This window comes from Gossypium arboreum, chromosome 3 (assembly GCF_025698485.1).
Source record: "Gossypium arboreum isolate Shixiya-1 chromosome 3, ASM2569848v2, whole genome shotgun sequence".
NCBI classification, from domain to species: Eukaryota; Viridiplantae; Streptophyta; class Magnoliopsida; order Malvales; family Malvaceae; genus Gossypium; species Gossypium arboreum.
The window spans coordinates 69348111-69357346 of NC_069072.1; the positions used below are offsets into that span (position 1 = coordinate 69348111).

General features: G+C 35.0%; 1 non-coding gene across 1 annotated transcript; it reads right to left on the bottom strand.

The window, feature by feature from the left end:
- Positions 1–8117: 8117 nt before the first annotated feature.
- Positions 8118–8225, bottom strand: LOC128291325 (small nucleolar RNA R71). The gene has a single exon (XR_008281101.1). It is a non-coding gene; the product is annotated as a small nucleolar RNA R71 (small nucleolar RNA).
- Between the last annotated feature and the right edge of the window lie 1011 nt (positions 8226–9236).

Here is a 9236-nt window from a genome sequence, read left to right on the forward strand (position 1 = left end):
TCGTTAAGAATTTTTCCTATTTTGATTCCCTTTTTATCGATATTTGATTTGGTTAATTGTCTAACTATGTTCTTTCATTTGAGTTATATAATTCTCTCTCGTTACTTATTCTTATTCTTAAAAAAAAATTATATGTTGATTATCATTAGTTCTTTGTTTGATCTTAAGTATTTAATTCTATATTCTGAGAAGAAGCTCATGTTTATCTTTAATAAATTCAATTGATGTAATTATTTAGTGTTAGTTTATTTTTCCAGTTGAGTAATTTATCAATTCGATCTTAATTCTAACCTTCTTTTTCAGCCTTTATCCACACCTTTAACCAAGCCCCATTACAACCCTTTAAAGACCTTTTAATTTGTGTATCATCTCATTTATAGTGGTGGAGATTTGATTTTCATGCAAGCCTATGGTAATAACTTTTCATGTTTGACTATTGAGTGCTTAATTATTGAACCTTAAACACTTTGAGTGATTTGAGTGAATCTTTAGTATGGATGTCAACCCTTGTCTATTTGGAATTAAAGATAATTACTTAGATAAAAGGGGATACCTATGATTTTATGATTAAAATGCTCAACTTGGATTGTTTGAAACTTTAATGTTCTTTTAGTTAAGCTCTCAATGTATGATTACTTAGGGATTACTTCGAAACATTACTAATGAGAAAGTTGAGAAGGATTTATTTTAACTGTGAGTTGAGGATTTTGCTTGCGGACAAGCAAATGCTTAAGTGTGGGGACATTTGATAAACCATAATATATACATATTTTTACCCCATATTTAACATATTTATGGATGATTTTTCCTTAGTTTCATTGAATTCGATGCTCCCAATCCTTTAAATTTATGTTTTATACTTAGGTGAGCATAGGAAAGCAAAAAGAGAAAGAAACGGGCAAAAACGGACAAATTGGCCTACTTCAGTGTTTCACATGGCCTAAGCATTTCCACACAGGTAATCCACATGCCCGTATGCCATGGCCGTGTCGACTAAAAACTAACTCAGAATTACACACGGCCTGAACATCATCACACGGGCGTGCCACACGGCCGTGTCCCTATCGAGCCCAAGTCTAATTCTACTCGGAAAAGGCTAATTTTGAGGGTTTTGAAGCATTCCAAAGTCTATATAAACACCCTAGAACAGGGTTAAAGGGGACGCAGACTGGAAGGTAGAAAATATTCAAGGATAGCCAGCGGAATCAGCTCAGAAGCAGGATCTACTTCAAGACTGAAGATCTCCATTCAATTTCCCTATAAGTTCTTTAGGTTTCTTTATGTTTTGTCGTTTTCCTAATTTTGAGATGTTTTCCATTATTATGAACTAAACTCCCTAAATACCTAAGGGAGATGAAACCTAAGACAGATCTTATTGTTATTTGAATTATATGATAAATACTTATTCTTATTCTTAATTGTGAGTTTTAATTCCTGTTTTGATATTTCAGAATATTAATTCAGGTTTTGATGTGCTTATTCAGTGGAGCAAAAATCCCTGTTTAAGAGTAGATCATTCATAATTAAGCGGAGTTGCATGCAATCCTAGAGATAGGATGACATAAATCTACTGGATTAGAGTCAAATCTAATAAGGGAATCCATAGATCGAGTTAATGCGACAATAGGGGTTTTAATTAGAAAGAGGTTTCAATTAATCAACCTAGAGTCAGTTGTTTTTAGTCTTGAGAGAGATAATAACATAAACTAGGGATTTCTACGGATCAAGTCAAGTGAATAAATCGTCTAATTCAGAAGTAATAAGTGAAGTCTAGGTGGATTCTTCCTTGGGTATTGTCTTCTCCATCGGTCTTCTAAAAATTATTTTCCAACTTTAATCTCTGTCGTAATCTTAGTTAATTAGATAATTAGTTTTAGTTTAAAAACATCTTTTAATTCTTAGGTTAGATAATAAAAAGATAGTATTACTAGTACTTTTAGTCCTCGTGGATACTATATTCTCGGTGTCACTATAACTATACTACTATTCGATAGGTGCGCTTGCCTTAGTCGAATTTTTAGTTAGTTTCACTACCATCAATCGTCTAAGCATAGATGAGTTTATCATTTCAAGTATTTCCATTTCATTTCTCATATTAACTCTCGTTGAATTCATTAGAATGTAACACCCCTAACCCGTGTCCGTCGCCAGAACAGGGTTACAAAGCATTACCGACATAAACAGATCAAATATAGGTATTTCATATTATTTAAGATTCATATCAGATATTAGTCATAAAGTCCCTTATATAAGCCCTCTAGGCCTAAAACATAAATTAGAAACAAGTCGGGACTAAACAGGATATTCAGAAAAATTTTCACGAAATTTCAAAATTTTTCCTAGGTGCAGGGTACACACGCCCGTGTAGTCAGGCCGTGTGAGCAAGAGACACGCCCGTGTCTTAGGCTGTGTGGGGCATTAGAAATGGGCACACGGCCGTGTCCCAGCCCATGTCTGTACCCATGTAACTCTCTGACTTGGGTCACATAGCCAAGTCACACGCCCGTGTGATAGGCTGTGTGTAGGTACAGGGGTCACATAGCCAAGTTACACGCCCGTGTGATAGGCGATGTGTAGGTATAAGGGTCAAACAACCAAGCCATACACTTGTGTCTCAGGCTTTATGATCAATTCTGAGCATTCTATTTTGCAATTTTAAAGATGTAAGGGACACACGGCTAAAACACACGCCTATGTGCTAGACACACGGCTAAGACACACGCCCGTGTCTCTTCCCGTGTGGACAAAATAAGGCTCTATCCAAGCCTTATTTCTCACCCAAACTTGTCTTCCACCTACATTAACACTTAAACACATTCCCAATCCAATATAAAACATTTGAATCAAGACATAACCAATTCTTATGCATATCATATCATTTTATATAATCAAGTATCCATGCTTAACAATTTGTTCAGTTATATATACATTCATATCTATATCAACTATACCAATTCAAACCATGTTACAATTTTCCTATTAATTAACCATCAATCAATTATACCAAAACACATATCAATCATGATAAGGCCATATACTTATGTGTATGAATATCAAAATGTATCAAACATAAGCCATTCAAATGGCTAGCGACAACAAAACATTTACATGCCATTAATGGCCAAATTAACCTATACATGCCATCAATGGCCAAATTAACCTATACATTCCATTATACCAAAGTTGATTTAATAAATATACTGAAAAAGGGTGATTGATAGTGTGTTGTGGCTTCGACCAGCTTCCAACCTTAACGACCTTTCGGGTTATTATAAAATAGAAGAAATAAAACAAAGTAAGCATTTAAAGCTTAATAAGTTCGTATAATAAGAAATTAAATTACCAATTAATTTACATTTAAGATAAGCAAATAAACATGCTCAAACAATTTGGCCAATTGCCTAAACACATATCCTCATCAAACTTGTTAGTCATGTAATTCACATAAATACCAAGAAACATGAATGAGCTCATCAATATTCAATTTCCACATACATGTATTCATTACTTCAAGTGTCCATGAACATGTACATATCATATCTTTGTACTTCAAGTATTTTTCATAATAATTCATCTTGAATTGATACATCTTATATCAGAACTTTACCTGTTGAATCATTTAAAATATCGATGGATACAAGGGTAGTACACATGAAGTGTAAAAAGCTGTAAACTGTAAATTCATATTCAGGAATGCTCATACAAGCAGATAAATAGGAAGCTCTCTCTCCAGCCATATAATAGGAAGCTCATGTGAGCCATGTAATGGGAAGCTTATTAGAGTTGTATAACAGGATGCTCATAAGAGCCATAATTAGGAAGCTCATGCAAGCCAATAATGGGTAGCTCCGAAGAGCCATTAATTGGGAAGCTTCGAATAGCCATATGTAAAGAAGTTCAAGCGAGCCAATATCGGGAAGCTTCAGAGAGCCATTAATCAGGAAACTCACAAAGAACCTTTAATCGGTAAGCTCACAAAGAGCCATATAACGGGATGCTTATAAGAGCTATGGTATATCTACAACACATGCAGAATCACAACCAATCGGGATGCTCCGAAGAGCTATTAACAGGAAGCTCACTGAACCATATAGCGGGAAGCTCGAGAGGGCCTTATATCGAGATACTCATGAGAGCTAATAACAAAACGCTCTTTTGAGTTGTGCTATGTCCGCAACATATGCAGGACCATAACCAATTCGGGAACCCTGTATCCATCGAATTTCATTTATCCAAACAGGACTTATTATTTATTAGGTATTATTGGATATGTGATCAAATTCATACATACGGCATTTATACAATTCACATATATAACATCTAATTCAAACATATAAATATACACAATTTAGCTACACAAACTTACCTCGACCAGTGTTCGCGTACGCAAAATCTACTAATTCAATACTTTTTCTTTTACTCGATCTAACTCTGTATTTGGTCTATCTGAATCTATATGAATGAATTATCATTAATTTAATACAATTCATACTCAATTCAATCAAATTCACATATTAGGAAAAAGTACCATTTTGCCTCTATACTTTTATTTAATTTTGATTTCGTCCCTAGGCTCGGAAAATGAAATTTATTCAAACTTAATTCTTATTCCAAGCCTAGCCAATTTTTGCATATTACAATAACAGTCCATGTATTTCACAAAATTAGAATTTTTCCATAAATTTCACATATTTTCAATTTAGTCTCTAAATCACAATTCATGCATATTCATCCATGATAAAAACTTTAATACTTTTTATAACTTTTCAAATTAGTCCTCGATATAGCTATATTAAGCTATTACGATCTTAGAAACATAAAAATTACTAAAAACGAGAAAAGATTACTTACCCAATTAAACTAAGTAAGCTTGCTTGAATTCTCGTCTCTTAGCTAGGGTTTCCATGTATTTAATTATGCGAAAGATGATATAAATGATTATATTTTATTTTATTTTATTATTTCTCATCTCTATTTTTATCTTTCCAATTTTGTCATTTTCTTTATTTAATTTTCCATAGATGAATCATCATACTTATCTACTAACCCTTGCCCTTGCTTACCCTGCGGTGACACAGAACATAGAAAGGCTGGAGGAACAGGCATACTTCAAAAAAAGGAAGATTCAATGATTAACCCGCAATCTATTACCTATCAACTTATCCTAGCCTAGATTGGCTTCCTAGCTATGAACTCATACTAGATGGACTTAGCACTGTAATTATCCCTTGATCCATATGGATAGCTTCAAAACTTACTTGCTCTAGAGCTTTAGAACCCGTGGAACCAGCTATCCCAGATTTCAATATTGCTGCTTTTACCCTTGCTTGAACTAGCTAACTTTATCCTCCAATGGATAGTCCTTACCGCTTTATTACTAGATGGTTATACTGCATTTTCTCCTGCTTCTAAAGAAAGAGAAGAGCTTTCTTTTCATCTCCTGCTTGGCTTGCTGCAAGAGGCTACCTTAGGACTGCAGCAATTGGCGCGGCTGGATGGCTTGGAGAAGGAAAGGAAATTGAAAATATGCTTTACTATGCAACTCCAACAGGCTCAGAGGGATCGAGTGGAACTGGCTCTAAAGAAGAATAATGGTCTATTTTACATATAAGGACTTCCAATTTTGAATTCCATAGCTATTTGATACTTATAGATACTAGAACTCAACTTTTGTATTTTATGCAACTTGGTCCTTCAATCAATTAAATATGTAATCGTAAAATTTTCCTAACAAAATTTTCATACTATATTTCTATCAAAATTCAGACCATAAAATAATATTAAAATAATTTTTCTTTTCAGACTCGGATTTGTGGCCCCGAAATCACTGTTTCAATTTCACTAAAAACGGGTCATTACACATCATGCTCCAATGGTTATATTTTGTTTTTCTTATCTCGAGACATAGGAAGGTTCCATGTCTCGAGACATATTCTCGTAGAACTACATTTAATGCACAAAATAAATTCTCTTAATGATTAGAAACCATTAGCTCCAAACATCCATAAATCAATGAGAGAAATTACTAAATATGGGTCATAAACCGTAATTTATACATATTTTTACCCCATGCTTAACACATTTTATGGATGATTTTTCCTTAGAATTGGTGAATTCGATGCTCCTAATGCCTTGATTTCATGTTTTATACTTAGGTGAGCATAGGAGAGCGAAAGGAACGAGAAACGGGCCAAAAACGAAAAAAATGGGCCAATGTACGAAATCAACATGGCCTGGACTTCCTCACACGGCCGTGTCAATTTGGCAGAATCGAAGCACGACTCACACGGGTAGAACACACGCCCATGCCATTCTAACAAGCTCGAGCACGGCCTAAAGTAATCGCACACGGGCGTGTCCCTGTCGAGACCAAGTTGAGTCCAATTTGGAAAACGCTAATTTTGAGGGTTCTTAGGCATTCCAAAGCCTATAAATACGCCCTAAAGGAGGAGAAAAAGGGAGGCACAGGGAGGAAAGAAGGAATTACTCTCAGGAAGCCGATTGATCCATCTCAGAAGCTGGATTCATCATCAAGACTGAAGATCTCCCCTCAATTTCCCTTCAGGAGTTTTGGGTTTTCTTTATGTTTTGTATTCATTATTCTTCTGAGATGTTTTCCTTTTTAGTTATGAACTAAATCCCCTAAATACCTAAAGGAATGAAACCTAAGACGAATCTTGTTATTATTCTTTGAATTGTATGATAAATATTTGGCTTGTTCTTAATTATGTGTTCTTAATTCTTTTCTTGATATTCCAGGATATTGATTCAAGTTAAGCTCTTATTTAGAGGAGGAATAGACCTTGTCTAAGAGTACATTTGTCATAATTAAGCGGAGTTGGTTGCGCGCTAGAGATAGGGTGATAAGATTTTGCCAGATTAGGGTGAAACCTAATAAGGGGATCCATAGATCGAGTTAATGCAACCCTAGGGAGTTAATTAAAAAGAGATTTCAATTATTCAACCTAGGGTTAGACGTTGTTAGTCTCGAGAGGGATAATAATATAACTTAGGGATTTCTACAGAACAAGTTAAATGAATAAATCATCCGATTCGGAGTCAGAATAAAAAGTGAAGTCTAGGTGGATTCTTCCTTAGGTTTTGTCTTAATTCAATCACTTTCCAAAAGTAATTCCCCAATTCTATTTTCTGTGAATTCTTAGTTTAGTTAATTAGTTAGTTAAAAACAAACCCCATTATTCTTAGGCTAGATAATAAAAAGACAGTCATTACTAGTACTTTTAGTTCCTTTGGGTTCGATAATCTGGTCTTGCTAAAGCTATAATATTGTTCGATAGGTACACTTGCCTTCATCGTGATAATAGTTAGTTTCAAGAACGATTAATTATGAATATATATAACTTATCACACAAAATCACGATCAAGTTTTTGGCGCCGTTACTGGGGAACTAAGATATTAGGAACACTCAATTTTTATTACTTTAGCCATTTATTTTTCTTGCAAATTAATTTTATTTTATTTTTATTATTATTTATTAATTTAATTTTTCTTTCTCTTGGCAGTTTTTTATAGTTTATGACTAGAAGAAACCCGTCAGGACCACTACTTTTTGACAAAGAAATCGATCGCACAGCTTGCAGAAATCGAAGAGAAATAAGGCGAAGCCTAAGATACATAGAGGAAGAGCGAGAGGATGATATGTCAACTACGACCAAGGAGATGGCCAAAAATCAAGACAACCAGCTACCTCCTGCGATACCTGTTGAACTAGCAAATCAGAATCTTGCTCCTCGTACTATGTATGATTATGCTAAGCCTATTTTAATAGGAACTGAGTCAAGTATAGTTAGGCCTGTTATTGCTGCGAATAATTTTGAACTAAAACCTAACACTATTCAAATGATACAGCAATTTGTTCAGTTTGATGTTTTGCAGTATGAGGATCCAAACACTCACTTGGCAAATTTCCTGGAATTCTGCGATACATTTAAAATTAATGGCATTTCTGATGATGCCATTCGTCTTTTGTTATTCCCTTTTTCATTGAGAAACAAAGCTAAACAGTGGTTGAACTCATTACCATGAGGGTCAATTACTACTTGGGAACAAATGACCAAAAACTTTTTATGAAAATATTTTCCACCGGCTAAACGGCAAAATTACGTAATGATATCTCTTCATTTGTGCAGATGGACTTAGAAACTCTTTACGATGCATGGGAGAGATACAAGGACCTACTGCGAAGGTGTCCTCACCATGGATTACCTATATGGTTGCAAGTTCAAACATTTTACAATGGTGTAAACCCCTCGACAAGACAAATGATTAATGCAGCAGCCGGGGGAACCATCAATAACAAAACACCTGAAGAGGCTTACGAATTTATTGAAAAGCTGTCACTAAATAACTATCAGTGGCAAGTCATGAGGACTAAGCCAACTAAAATGGCAGGCGTTTATAACGTCAATTCGGTTACTATGCTGTCAAACCAGGTAGAACTTCTAAATAAAAAGATTGATGGTTTACTTGGTTCTTCGCATGTTCATCTAGTAATGCACTGTGAAATCAGTGGAGGTGGATCAAGCAATTCAGAATATCAATCCTATGGCCACAGCATGGAGAACAAACAATTAAATTACATGGGTAATAATCCTCGATCTCAAAATAATCCTTATAGCAATACTTATAATGCAGGTTGGAGGAACCACACAAATTTCTCCTGGGGTGGTCAAGGGAATCAAAGGCCATAGAATCCTACGGGTTTTCAACAACGACCCTATCAACAGGAAAAGAACCTGAACCTTGAAGAGATGCTATCTAAATTTATCACGGTGTCAGAAACTCATTTCCAGAACACCGAGATAGCACTTAAAAATTAAAAAACGTCGATCCAAGGGCTCAAAACTCAAATAAGCTAGCTGTCCAAACTAATCTCTGAACGACCACAAGGTAGCTTGCTAAGTAATACTGAACCCAACCCAAGGGAACAGCTCAATGCAATTAATGTTCAAGATGAAGAAGGATTCGTTGAGCCTGAGCAAGTACCAAGGCAAGAAACTGTGGTGAGTAAAGGTCAAGGTGAGGTAGGTCATAATAAAAACAAATTAGTGAATGTCAGATATAAACCTCATGCGTCATACCCCAACGCGACAAGGAAAGACCGCTCAGATGAACAATTTGGTAAATTCCTTAAACTCTTAAAAAAATTACATATTAACTTACTGTTTATTGAAGCTCTATCATAGATGTCAAATGCAATGAAATTTTTAAAGGA